Source organism: Arachis hypogaea, chromosome 9, assembly GCF_003086295.3.
Source record: "Arachis hypogaea cultivar Tifrunner chromosome 9, arahy.Tifrunner.gnm2.J5K5, whole genome shotgun sequence".
NCBI classification, from domain to species: Eukaryota; Viridiplantae; Streptophyta; class Magnoliopsida; order Fabales; family Fabaceae; genus Arachis; species Arachis hypogaea.
Window position 1 is genome coordinate 34,054,500 of NC_092044.1, and position 14,447 is coordinate 34,068,946.

The following is a 14,447-nucleotide window of genomic DNA, read 5'->3' on the forward strand; positions in this document are numbered from 1 at the left end:
CCTCATGATTCTTTGATCTTCTCTAATTTCATGGAGGATGATGGAGTGTTCTTGATGCTCCATCCTTAGTTGTCCCATGTTGGAACTCAATTCTCCTAGAGAGGTGTTTAATTGCTCCCAATAGTTTTGTGGAGGAAAGTGCATCCCTTGAGGAATCTCAGGGATCTCATGATGAGTGGGGTCTCTTGTGTGCTCCATCCTCTTCTTAGTGATGGGTTTGTCCTCATCAATGGGGGTGTCTCCCTCTATGTCAACTCCCACTGAATAACAGAGGTGACAAATGAGATGAGGAAAGGCTAACCTTGCCAAGGTAGAGGACTTGTCCGCCACCTTATAGAGTTCTTGGGCTATAACCTCATGAACTTCTATTTCTTCTCCAATCATGATGCTATGGATCATGATAGCCCGGTCTATGGTAACTTCGGACCGGTTGCTAGTGGGAATGGTTGAGCGTTGTATAAACTCTAACCATCCTCTAGCCACGGGTTTGAGGTCATGCCTTCTCAATTGAACCGGCTTCCCTCTTGAAACTCTCTTCCATTGGGCGCCCTCTTCACATATGACTGTGAGGACTTGGTCCAACCTTTGATCAAAGTTGACCCTTCTAGTGTAAGGATGTTCATCTCCTTGCATCATGGGCAAGTTGAACGCCACCCTCACACTTTCCGGACTAAAATCCAAGTATTTCCCCCGAACCATAGTAAGATAATTCTTTGGATTCGGGTTCACACTTTGGTCATGGTTCTTGGTGATCCATGCATTGGCATAGAACTCTTGAACCATCAAGATTCCGACTTGTTGAATGGGGTTGGTAAGAACTTCCCAACCTCTTCTTTGGATCTCATGTCGGATCTCCGGATATTCACCCTTTTTGAGTGAAAAAGGGACCTCGGGAATCACCTTCTTCAAGGCCACAACTTCATAGAAGTGGTCTTGATGCACCCTTGAGATGAATCTTTCCATCTCCCATGACTCGGAGGTGGAAGCTTTTGCCTTCCCTTTCCTCTTTCTAGAGGTTTCTCCGGCCTTGGATGCCATAAATGGTTATGGAAAAACAAAAAGCAATGCTTTTACCATACCAAACTTAAAAGGTTTGCTCGTCCTCGAGCAAAAGAAGAAAGAAGAGAGTAGAAGAAGAAGAAATGAGGGGAAAGGGAATGGCTTTTGTTTTCGGCCAAAGGGGAGAGAAGTGGTGTGTATGTTGTGTGAAAATGAAGGAGTGAAGGAGGGTTTATATAGGAGAAGGGGAAGGGTAAGGTTCGGCCATTTGAGGGTGGGTTTGGGTGGGAAAGTGGTTTGAATTTGAATGGTGAGGTAGGTGGGGTTTTATGAAGGATGGGTGTGAGTAGTGAAGAGAAAGATGGGATTTGATAGGTGAAGGGTTTTTTTGGGGAAGAGGTGTTGAGGTGATTGGTGAATGGGTGAAGAAGAGAGAGAGAGTGGTAGGGTAGGTGGGGATCCTGTGGGGTCCACAGATCCTGAGGTGTCAAGGAAAAGTCATCCCTGCACCAAATGGCAAACAAAATCACGTTTTGTGCCATTTCTGGCGTTTAACGCCGGCTTCTTGCCCCTTTCTGGCGTTTAACGCCAGTCTGGTGCCCCTTTCTGGCGTTAAACGCCCAGAATGGTGCCAGACTGGGCGTTAAACGCCCAACAGCTAACCTCACTGGCGTTTAAACGCCAATGGGTGCATCCTCCAGGGTGTGCTGTTTTTCTTCCTGTTTTTCATTCTGTTTTTGCTTTTTTCATTAATTTTGTGACTTCTCATGATCATCAACCTACAAAAAAGATAAAATAACAAAAGAAAATAGTTAATTATAAAACATTGGGTTGCCTCCCAACAAGCGCTTCTTTAATGTCAGTAGCTTGACAGAGGACTCTCATGGAGCCTCACAGATATTCAGAGCCATGTTGGAACCTCCCAACACCAAACTTAGAGTTTGACTGTGGGGGCTCTGTTTGGCTCTGTTTTGAGGGAAGCTCTTCATGCTTCCTCTCTATGGTGATAGAGGGATATCCTTGAGCCTTAAACACCAAGGATACTTCATTCACTTGAATGATCAACTCTCCTCTATCAGCATCAATCACAGCCTTTGCAGTGGCTAGGAAGGGTCTGCCAAGGATGATGGACTCATCCATGCACTTCCCAGTCTCTAGGACTATGAAATCAGTAGGGATGTAATGGTCTTCAACCTTTACCAGAACATCCTCTACAAGTCCATAGGCTTATTTTCTTGAATTGTCTGCCATCTCTAGTGAGATTTTTGCAGCTTGCACCTCAGAGATCCCTAATTTCTCCATTACAGAGAGAGGCATGAGGTTTACACTTGACCCTAAGTCACACAAGGCCTTCTTGAAGGTTATGGTGCCTATAGTACAAGGTATTGAAAACTTCCCAGGATCCTGTCTCTTTTGAGGCAGTTTCTGCCTAGACAAGTCATCCAGTTCTTTGGTGAGCAAAGGGGGTTCATCCTCCCAAGTCTCATTTCCAAATAACTTGTCATTTAGCTTCATGATTGCTCCAAGGTATTTAGCAACTTGCTCTTCAATGACATACTCATCCTCTTCAGAGGAAGAATACTCATCAGAGCTCATGAATGGCAGAAGTAAGTTCAATGGAATCTCTATGGTCTCATTTTGAGCCTCAGATTCCCATGGTTCCTCATTGGGGAACTCATTGAAGGCCAGTGGATGCCCAGTGAGGCCTTCCTCAGTGGCGTTCACTACCTATTCTTCCTCCCAAAATTCGGCCATGTTGATGGCCTTGCACTCTCCTTTTGGATTTTCTTCTGTATTGCTTAGAAGAGTACTAGGAGGGAGCTCAGTAATTTTCTTGCTCAGCTGACCCACTTGTCCTTCCAAATTTCTAATGGAGGACCTTGTTTCAGTCATGAAACTTTGTGTGGTCTTGATCAGATCAGAGACCATGGTTGCTAAGTCAGAGTTATTCTGCTTAGAACTCTCTGTCTGTTGCTGAGAAGATGATGGAAAAGGCTTGCTATTGCTAAACCTGTTTCTTCCACCATTATTATTGTTGAAACCTTGTTGGGGTCTCTGTTGATCCTTCCATGAGAAATTTGGATGATTTCTCCATGAAGGATTATAGGTGTTTCCATAGGATTCTCCCATGTAATTCACATCTTCCATTGAAGGATTCTCAGGATCAGAAGCTTCTTCCTCAGATGAAGCTTCCTTAGTATTGCTTGGTGCATTTTGCATTCCAGACAGACTTTGAGAAATTATATTGACTTGTTGAGTCAATATTTTGTTCTGAGCCAATATAGCATTCAGAGTGTCAATCTCAAAAATTCCTTTCTTCTGACTAGTCCCATTGTTCACAGGATTTCTTTCAGAAGTGTACATGAATTGGTTATTTGCAACTATTTCAATCAGTTCTTGAGCTTCAGTAGGCGTCTTCTTCAGATGAAGAGAGCCTCCAGCAGAGCTATCCAAAGACATCTTGGATAGTTCAGAGAGACCATCATAGAAAATACCTATGATGCTCCATTCAGAAAGCATATCAGAAGGACACTTTCTGATTAATTGTTTGTATCTTTCCCAAGCTTCATAGAGGGATTCTCCTTCCTTCTGTCTGAAGGTTTGGACTTCCACTCTAAGCTTACTCAATTTTTGAGGTGGAAAGAACTTTGCCAAGAAGGCATTGACTAGCTTTTCCCAAGAGTCCAGGCTTTCTTTTGGTTGAGAGTCCAACCATGTTCTAGCTCTGTCTCTTACAGCAAAAGGGAATAGCATAAGTCTGTAGACCTCAGGGTCAACCCCATTAGTCTTGACAGTGTCACAGATTTGCAAGAACTCAGCCAAAAACTGATGAGGATCTTCCAGCGGAAGTCCATGAAACTTGTAATTCTGTTGCATTAGAGAAACTAATTGAGGCTTAAGCTCAAAGTTGTTTGCTCCAATGGCAGGGATAGAGATGCTTCTCCCATAGAAATCGGGAGTAGGTGCAGTAAAGTCACCCAGCACCTTCCTTGCATTGTTGGCATTGTTGTTTTCGGCTGCCATGTGTTCTTCTTCCTTGAAAAATTCGGTCAGGTCCTCTAAAGAGAGTTGTGCTTTGGCTTCTCTTAGCTTTCTCTTCAAGGTCCTTTCAGGTTCAGGATCAGCCTCAACAAGAATGCCTTTGTCTTTGCTCCTGCTCATATGAGAGAGAAGAGAACAAGAAAATGTGGAATCATCTATGTCACAGTATAGAGATTCCTTGAAGTGTCAGAGGAAAAGAAGAGTAGAAGACAGAAGTAGAAAATTCGAACTTATCAAAGGAGATGGAGTTCGAATTTTGCATTAAGGAATAGTGTTAGTCCATAAATAGAAGGATGTGAGAAGAAGGGAAGTGATTTTCGAAAATTAAGTAAAAATTTTGAAAACATTTTTGAAAAACATTACTTAATTTTCGAAAATGAAAGTGGGAGAGAAATAAAGTGATTTTTGAAAAAGATTTGGAAATTAGAAATCAAAAAGATTTGATTGAAAACCATTTTGAAAAAGATGTGGTTAAGAAGATTTGATTAGTTTTAAAAAGATGTGATTGAGAAGATATGATTTAAGAAACATTTTAAAAAGATTTGATTTTGAAAATTAAAAACTTGGCTAACAAGAAAAGATATGATTCAGACATTAAACCTTTCTCAACAGAAAAGGCAACATACTTGAGATGTTGAATCAAATCATTAATTAATAGTAAGTATCTTTGAAAAAGGAAAGAAATTGATTTTGAAAAAGATTTTGATTGAAAAATTGATTTGAAAAAGATTTGATTTTGAAAAGATTTTGAAAACTTAAAAAAATTTGATTTGAAAACAAAATCTTCCCCCTGTAGCCATCCTGGCGTTAAACGCCCAGAATGGTGCACATTCTAGCGTTTAATGCCCAAAACTATACCTTTTTGGGCGTTAAACGCCCAACCAGGTACCCTGGCTGGCGTTTAAACGCCAGTCTGTCCTTCTTCACTGGGCGTTTTGAACGCCCAGCTTTTTCTGTATAATTCCTCTGCTGTATGTTCTGAATCTTCAATTCTTTATGTATAATTGACTTGAGAAGACACAAATTAAAATATTTTTGGATTTTTAATAATAAGGAAAAGTCAAAATGCAACAAGAATCAAATAACAATGCATGCAAGACACCAAACTTAGCAGTTTGTATACTACTGACACTAATGAGAATGCATATGAGACACACAAATACTCAAGTCAAGAGAATTCAAAGATTAGAGTAAGAAATCATCAAGAACTACTTGAAAATCCTTAAGACACATGAATGAATGCATGCAATTGACACCAAACATAAGATGAGACACTAGACTCAAACAAGAAATTTTTGGATTTTATGAATTTTTTGATTTTTTTGTATTTTTCGAAAATTAAGTGGAAAAAGGTATCAAAGTTCTTAATGAGAATTCCAGGAATCATGCAATGTTAGTCTAAAACTTCAGTCTAAAGGAATTAGACATGGTCAGCCAAGCTTCAGCAGAACATTGCATTCAAGAGCTAAATTGATGAAGATCAATCAGCTTTGGTGATGATAAGAACATCACCTTGAAACACTAGAATTCATTCTTAAGAACTCTGAAGAAAAAAAAATACCTAATCTAAGCAACAAGATGAACCGTTAGTTGTCCAAACTTAACAATCCCCGGCAACGGCGCCAAAATCTTGGTAGCTCAGTACCATGGCATTACACAACTTCGCACAACTAACCAGCAAGTGCACTGGGTCGTCCAAGTAATAAACCTTACGCGAGTAAGGGTCGATCCCACGGAGATTGTTAGTATGAAGCAAGCTATGGTCATCTTGTAAATCTTAGTCAGGCAAACTCAAATGGATATGGTGATGAACGAAAATAAACAATAAGATAAAGATAGAGGTACTTATGTAATTCATTGGTAGGAACTTCAGATAAGCGCATGAAGATGCCTTCCCTTCCGTCTCTCTGCTTTCCTACTGTCTTCATCCAATCCTTCTTACTCCTTTCCATGGCAAGCCTATGTAGGGTTTCACCGTTGTCAATGGCTACCTCCCATCCTCTCAGTGAAAACGTTTGCCTATGCTCTGTCACAGCATGGGGTAATCAGCTGTCGGTTCTCGGTCAGGCCGGAATAGAATCCATCGATTCTTTTGCGTCTGTCACTAACGCCCCGCCTGCTAGGAGTTTGAAGCACGTCACAGTCATTCAATCATTAAATCCTACTCAGAATACCACAGACAAGGTTAGACCTTCCGGATTCTCTTGAATGCCGCCATCAGTTCTCGCCTATACCACAAAGATTCCGATTAAAGAATCCAAGAGATATTCACTAGAGCCTCGGTTGCTTGTAGAACAAAAGTTGTTGTCAGTCACCTTGTTCATGGGTGAGAATGATGATGAGTGTCACGGATCATCACATTCATCAAGTTGAAGAACAAGTGATATCTTGGACAAAGAACAAGCGGAATTGAATAGAAGAACAATAGTAATTGCATTAATACTCGAGGTACAGCAGAGCTCCACACCTTAATCTATGGTGTGTAGAAGCTCCACCGTTGAAAATACATAAGAACAAGGTCTAGGCATGGCCGAATGGCCAGCCTCCCAATGATCTAAGATAGCATAAAAATGAAGATAGCTACCAAAGTCTTAGATCAAAATACAATAGTAAAAGGTCCTACTTATAGAAAACTAGTAGCCTAAGGTTTACAGAAATGAGTAAATGACATAAAAATCCTCTTCCGGGCCCACTTGGTGTGTGCTTGGGCTGAGCAATGAAGCATTTTCGTGTAGAGACTCTTCTTGGAGTTAAACGCCAGCTTTAGTGCCAGTTTGGGCGTTTAACTCCCATTTGGGTGCCAGTTCCAACGTTTAACGCTGGGATTTCTGAGGGTGACTTTGAACGCCGGTTTGGGCCATCAAATCTTGGGCAAAGTATGGACTATCATATATTGTTGGAAAGCCCAGGATGTCTACTTTCCAACGCCGTTAAGAGCGCGCCAATTGGGCTTCTGTAGCTCTAGAAAATCCACTTCGAGTGCAGGGAGGTCAGAATCCAACAGCATCTGCAGTCCTTTTTAGTCTCTGAATCAGATTTTTGCTCAGGTCCCTCAATTTCAGCCAGAAAATACCTGAAATCACAGAAAAACACACAAACTCATAGTAAAGTCCAGAAAAGTGAATTTTAACTAAAAACTAATAAAAATATACTAAAAACTAACTATATCATACCAAAAACATACTAAAAACAATGCCAAAAAGCGTACAAATTATCCGCTCATCACAACACCAAACTTAAATTGTTGCTTGTCCTCAAGCAACTGAAAATAAAATAAGATAAAAAGAAGAGAATATGCAATGAATTCCAAAAACATCTATGAAGATCAGTATTAATTAGATGAGCGGGGCTTTTAGCTTTTTGCCTCTGAATAGTTTTGGCATCTCACTCTCTCCTTTGAAATTCAGAATGATTGGCTTCTTTAGGAACTTAGAATCCAGATAGTGTTAATGATTCTCCTAGTAAAGTATGATGATTCTTGAACATAGCTACTTATTGAGTCTTGGCCGTGGCCCAAAGCACTCTGTCTTCCAGTATTACCACCGGATACATACATGCCACAGACACATAATTGGGTGAACCTTTTCAGATTGTGACTCAGCTTTGCTAAAGTCCCCAACTAGAGGTGTCCAGGGTTCTTAAGCACACTCTTATTTGCCTTGGATCACAACTTTATTTTTCTTTCTTTTCTTTCTCTTTTTTTTTCGTTTTTTTTTTCATTTTTTTTATTGCTTTTTCTTGCTTCAAGAATCATTTTAATGATTTTTCAGATCCTCAGTAACATGTCTCCTTTTTCATCATTCTTTCAAGAGCCAACATTCATGAACCACAAATTCAAGATACATATGCACTGTTTAAGCATACATTCAGAAAACAAAAATATTGCCACCACATCAAAATAATTAAACTGTTATAAAATTCAAAATTCATGCAATTCTTTCCTTTTCAATTTAAGCACGTTTTTATTCAAGAAAGGTGATGGATTCATAAGACATTCATAACTTTAAGGCATAGACACTAAGACACTAATGATCACAAGACACAAATATAGATAAACATAAGCACTAAAATTCGAAAAACAGAAAATAAAGAACAATGAAATCAAGAAACGGGTCCACCTTAGTGATGGCGGCTCTTTCTTCCTCTTGAAGATCCTATGGAGTGCTTGAGCTCCTCAATGTCTCTTCCTTGTCTTTGTTGCTCCTCCCTCATGATTCTTTGATCTTCTCTAATTTCATGGAGGATGATGGAGTGTTCTTGATGCTCCATCCTTAGTTGTCCCATGTTGGAACTCAATTCTCCTAGAGAGGTGTTTAATTGCTCCCAATAGTTTTGTGGAGGAAAGTGCATCCCTTGAGGAATCTCAGGGATCTCATGATGAGTGGGGTCTCTTGTGTGCTCCATCCTCTTCTTAGTGATGGGCTTGTCCTCATCAATGGGGGTGTCTCCCTCTATGTCAACTCCCACTGAATAACAGAGGTGACAAATGAGATGAGGAAAGGCTAACCTTGCCAAGGTAGAGGACTTGTCCGCCACCTTATAGAGTTCTTGGGCTATAACCTCATGAACTTCTATTTCTTCTCCAATCATGATGCTATGGATCATGATAGCCCGGTCTATGGTAACTTCGGACCGGTTGCTAGTGGGAATGGTTGAGCGTTGTATAAACTCTAACCATCCTCTAGCCACGGGTTTGAGGTCATGCCTTCTCAATTGAACCGGCTTCCCTCTTGAAACTCTCTTCCATTGGGCGCCCTCTTCACATATGACTGTGAGGACTTGGTCCAACCTTTGATCAAAGTTGACCCTTCTAGTGTAAGGATGTTCATCTCCTTGCATCATGGGCAAGTTGAACGCCACCCTCACACTTTCCGGACTAAAATCCAAGTATTTCCCCCGAACCATAGTAAGATAATTCTTTGGATTCGGGTTCACACTTTGGTCATGGTTCTTGGTGATCCATGCATTGGCATAGAACTCTTGAACCATCAAGATTCTGACTTGTTGAATGGGGTTGGTAAGAACTTCCCAACCTCTTCTTTGGATCTCATGTCGGATCTCCGGATATTCACCCTTTTTGAGTGAAAAAGGGACCTCGGGAATCACCTTCTTCAAGGCCACAACTTCATAGAAGTGGTCTTGATGCACCCTTGAGATGAATCTTTCCATCTCCCATGACTCGGAGGTGGAAGCTTTTGCCTTCCCTTTCCTCTTTCTAGAGGTTTCTCCGGCCTTGGATGCCATAAATGGTTATGGAAAAACAAAAAGCAATGCTTTTACCACACCAAACTTAAAAGGTTTGCTCGTCCTCGAGCAAAAGAAGAAAGAAGAGAGTAGAAGAAGAAGAAATGAGGGGAAAGGGAATGGCTTTTGTTTTCGGCCAAGAAGGGGAGAAGTGGTGTGTATGTTGTGTGAAAATGAAGGAGTGAAGGAGGGTTTATATAGGAGAAGGGGAAGGGTAGGGTTCGGCCATTTGAGGGTGGGTTTGGGTGGGAAAGTGGTTTGAATTTTGAATGGTGAGGTAGTTGGGGTTTTATGAAGGATGGATGTGAGTGGTGAAGAGAAAGATGGGATTTGATAGGTGAAGGGTTTTTGGGGAAGAGGTGTTGAGGTGATTGGTTAATGGGTGAAGAAGAGAGAGAGAGTGGTAGGGTAGGTGGGGATCCTGTGGGGTCCACAGATCCTGAGGTGTCAAGGAAAAGTCATCCCTGCACCAAATGGCAAACAAAATCACGTTTTGTGCCATTTCTGGCGTTAAACGCCGGGCTGGTGCCCATTTCTGGCGTTTAACGCCGGCTTCTTGCCCCTTTCTGGCGTTTAACGCCAGTCTGGTGCCCCTTTCTGGCGTTAAACGCCCAGAATGGTGCCAGACTGGGCGTTAAACGCCCAACAGCTAACCTCACTGGCGTTTAAACGCCAGTGGGTGCATCCTCCAGGGTGTGCTGTTTTTCTTCCTGTTTTTCATTCTGTTTTTGCTTTTTTCATTAATTTTGTGACTTCTCATGATCATCAACCTACAAAAAAGATAAAATAACAAAAGAAAATAGTTAATTATAAAACATTGGGTTGCCTCCCAACAAGCGCTTCTTTAATGTCAGTAGCTTGACAGAGGACTCTCATGGAGCCTCACAGATATTCAGAGCCATGTTGGAACCTCCCAACACCAAACTTAGAGTTTGAATGTGGGGGTTCAACACCAAACTTAGAGTTTCGTTGTGGCCTCCCACCACCAAACTTAGAGTTTGACTGTGGGGGCTCTGTTTGGCTCTGTTTTGAGGGAAGCTCTTCATGCTTCCTCTCTATGGTGATAGAGGGATATCCTTGAGCCTTAGACACCAAGGATACTTCATTCACTTGAATGATCAACTCTCCTCTATCAGCATCAATCACAGCCTTTGCAGTGGCTAGGAAGGGTCTGCCAAGGATGATGGACTCATCCATGCACTTCCCAGTCTCTAGGACTATGAAATCGGTAGGGATGTAATGGTCTTCAACCTTTACCAGAACATCCTCTACAAGTCCATAGGCTTATTTTCTTGAATTGTCTGCCATCTCTAGTGAGATTTTTGCAGCTTGCACCTCAGAGATCCCTAATTTCTCCATTACAGAGAGAGGCATGAGGTTTACACTTGACCCTAAGTCACACAAGGCCTTCTTGAAGGTTATGGTGCCTATAGTACAAGGTATTGAAAACTTTCCAGGATCCTGTCTCTTTTGAGGCAGTTTCTGCCTAGACAAGTCATCCAGTTCTTTGGTGAGCAAAGGGGGTTCATCCTCCCAAGTCTCATTTCCAAATAACTTGTCATTTAGCTTCATGATTGCTCCAAGGTATTTAGCAACTTGCTCTTCAATGACATACTCATCCTCTTCAGAGGAAGAATACTCATCAGAGCTCATGAATGGCAGAAGTAAGTTCAATGGAATCTCTATGGTCTCATTTTGAGCCTCAGATTCCCATGGTTCCTCATTGGGGAACTCATTGAAGGCCAGTGGACGCCCAGTGAGGCCTTCCTCAGTGGCGTTCACTACCTCTTCTTCCTCCCAAAATTTGGCCATGTTGATGGCCTTGCACTCTCCTTTTGGATTTTCTTCTGTATTGCTTAGAAGAGTACTAGGAGGGAGCTCAGTAATTTTCTTGCTCAGCTGACCCACTTGTCCTTCCAAATTTCTAATGGAGGACCTTGTTTCAGTCATGAAACTTTGTGTGGTCTTGATCAGATCAGAGACCATGGTTGCTAAGTCAGAGTTATTCTGCTTAGAACTCTCTGTCTGTTGCTGAGAAGATGATGGAAAAGGCTTGCTATTGCTAAACCTGTTTCTTCCACCATTATTATTGTTGAAACCTTGTTGGGGTCTCTGTTGATCCTTCCATGAGAAATTTGGATGATTTCTCCATGAAGGATTATAGGTGTTTCCATAGGATTCTCCCATGTAATTCACATCTTCCATTGAAGGATTCTCAGGATCAGAAGCTTCTTCCTCAGATGAAGCTTCCTTAGTACTGCTTGGTGCATTTTGCATTCCAGACAGACTTTGAGAAATTATATTGACTTGTTGAGTCAATATTTTGTTCTGAGCCAATATGGCATTCAGAGTGTCAATCTCAAAAATTCCTTTCTTCTGACTAGTCCCATTGTTCACAGGATTTCTTTCAGAAGTGTACATGAATTGGTTATTTGCAACTATTTCAATCAGTTCTTGAGCTTCAGTAGGCGTCTTCTTCAGATGAAGAGAGCCTCCAGCAGAGCTATCCAAAGACATCTTGGATAGTTCAGAGAGACCATCATAGAAAATACCTATGATGCTCCATTCAGAAAGCATATCAGAAGGACACTTTCTGATTAATTGTTTGTATCTTTCCCAAGCTTCATAGAGGGATTCTCCTTCCTTCTGTCTGAAGGTTTGGACTTTCACTCTAAGCTTACTCAATTTTTGAGGTGGAAAGAACTTTGCCAAGAAGGCATTGACTAGCTTTTCCCAAGAGTCCAGGCTTTCTTTTGGTTGAGAGTCCAACCATGTTCTAGCTCTGTCTCTTACAGCAAAAGGGAATAGCATAAGTCTGTAGACCTCAGGGTCAACCCCATTAGTCTTGACAATGTCACAGATTTGCAAGAACTCAGCCAAAAACTGATGAGGATCTTCCAGCGGAAGTCCATGAAACTTGCAATTCTGTTGCATTTGAGAAACTAATTGAGGCTTAAGCTCAAAGTTGTTTGCTCCAATGGCAGGGATAGAGATGCTTCTCCCATAGAAATCGGGAGTAGGTGCAGTAAAGTCACCCAGCACCTTCCTTGCATTGTTGGCATTGTTGTTTTCGGCTGCCATGTGTTCTTCTTCCTTGAAGAATTCGGTCAGGTCCTCTAAAGAGAGTTGTGCTTTGGCTTCTCTTAGCTTTCTCTTCAAGGTCCTTTCAGGTTCAGGATCAGCCTCAACAAGAATGCCTTTGTCTTTGCTCCTGCTCATATGAGAGAGAAGAGAACAAGAAAATGTGGAATCCTCTATGTCACAGTATAGAGATTCCTTGAAGTGTCAGAGGAAAAGAAGAGTAGAAGACAGAAGTAGAAAATTCGAACTTATCAAAGGAGGTGGAGTTCGAATTTTGCATTAAGGAATAGTGTTAGTCCATAAATAGAAGGATGTGAGAAGAAGGGAAGTGATTTTCGAAAATTAAGTAAAAATTTTGAAAACATTTTTGAAAAACATTACTTAATTTTCGAAAATGAAAGTGGGAGAGAAATAAAGTGATTTTTGAAAAAGATTTGGAAATTAGAAATCAAAAAGATTTGATTGAAAACCATTTTGAAAAAGATGTGGTTAAGAAGATTTGATTAGTTTTAAAAAGATGTGATTGAGAAGATATGATTTAAGAAACATTTTAAAAAGATTTGATTTTGAAAATTAAAAACTTGGCTAACAAGAAAAGATATGATTCAGACATTAAACCTTTCTCAACAGAAAAGGCAACATACTTGAGATGTTGAATCAAATCATTAATTGATAGTAAGTATCTTTGAAAAAGGAAAGAAATTGATTTTGAAAAAGATTTTGATTGAAAAATTGATTTGAAAAAGATTTGATTTTGAAAAGATTTTGAAAACTTAAAAAAATTTGATTTGAAAACAAAATCTTCCCCCTGTAGCCATCCTGGCGTTAAACGCCCAGAATGGTGCACATTCTGGCGTTTAATGCCCAAAACTATACCTTTTTGGGCGTTAAACGCCCAACCAGGTACCCTGGCTGGCGTTTAAACGCCAGTCTGTCCTTCTTCACTGGGCGTTTTGAACGCCCAACTTTTTCTGTATAATTCCTCTGCTGTATGTTCTGAATCTTCAATTCTTTATGTATAATTGACTTGAGAAGACACAAATTAAAATATTTTTGGATTTTTAATAATAAGGAAAAGTCAAAATGCAACAAGAATCAAATAACAATGCATGCAAGACACCAAACTTAGCAGTTTGTATACTACTGACACTAATGAGAATGCATATGAGACACACAAATACTCAAGTCAAGAGAATTCAAAGATTAGAGTAAGAAATCATCAAGAACTACTTGAAAATCCTTAAGACACATGAATGAATGCATGCAATTGACACCAAACTTAAGATGAGACACTAGACTCAAACAAGAAATTTTTGGATTTTATGAAATTTTTGATTTTTTTGTGTTTTTCGAAAATTAAGTGGAAAAAGGTATCAAAGTTCTTAATGAGAATTCCAGGAATCATGCAATGTTAGTCTAAAACTTCAGTCTAAAGGAATTAGACATGGTCAGCCAAGCTTCAGCAGAACATTGCATTCAAGAGCTAAATTGATGAAGATCAATCAGCTTTGGTGATGATAAGAACATCACCTTGAAACACTAGAATTCATTCTTAAGAACTCTGAAGAAAAAAAAAATACCTAATCTAAGCAACAAGATGAATCGTCAGTTGTCCAAACTTAACAATCCCCGGCAACGGCGCCAAAAACTTGGTAGCTCAGTACCATGGCATTACACAACTTCGCACAACTAACCAGCAAGTGCACTGGGTCGTCCAAGTAATAAACCTTACGCGAGTAAGGGTCGATCCCACGGAGATTGTTAGTATGAAGCAAGCTATGGTCATCTTGTAAATCTTAGTCAGGCAAACTCAAATGGATATGGTGATGAACGAAAATAAACAATAAGATAAAGATAGAGGTACTTATGTAATTCATTGGTAGGAACTTCAGATAAGCGCATGAAGATGCCTTCCCTTCCGTCTCTCTGCTTTCCTACTGTCTTCATCCAATCCTTCTTACTCCTTTCCATGGCAAGCCTATGTAGGGTTTCACCGTTGTCAATGGCTACCTCCCATCCTCTCAGTGAAAACGTTTGCCTATGCTCTGTCACAGCATGGGGTAATCAGCTGTCGGTTCTCG

At 40.6% G+C, this 14,447-nt stretch overlaps 2 non-coding genes across 2 annotated transcripts; both read left to right on the plus strand.

Moving 5' to 3' along the window:
- Positions 1–3,513: 3,513 nt before the first annotated feature.
- On the plus strand, positions 3,514–3,621 carry LOC112713957 (small nucleolar RNA R71). The gene has a single exon (XR_003158916.1). It is a non-coding gene; the product is annotated as a small nucleolar RNA R71 (small nucleolar RNA).
- An 8,235-nt stretch (positions 3,622–11,856) lies between these two features.
- On the plus strand, positions 11,857–11,964 carry LOC112714147 (small nucleolar RNA R71). The gene has a single exon (XR_003159102.1). It is a non-coding gene; the product is annotated as a small nucleolar RNA R71 (small nucleolar RNA).
- Positions 11,965–14,447: the final 2,483 nt, after the last annotated feature.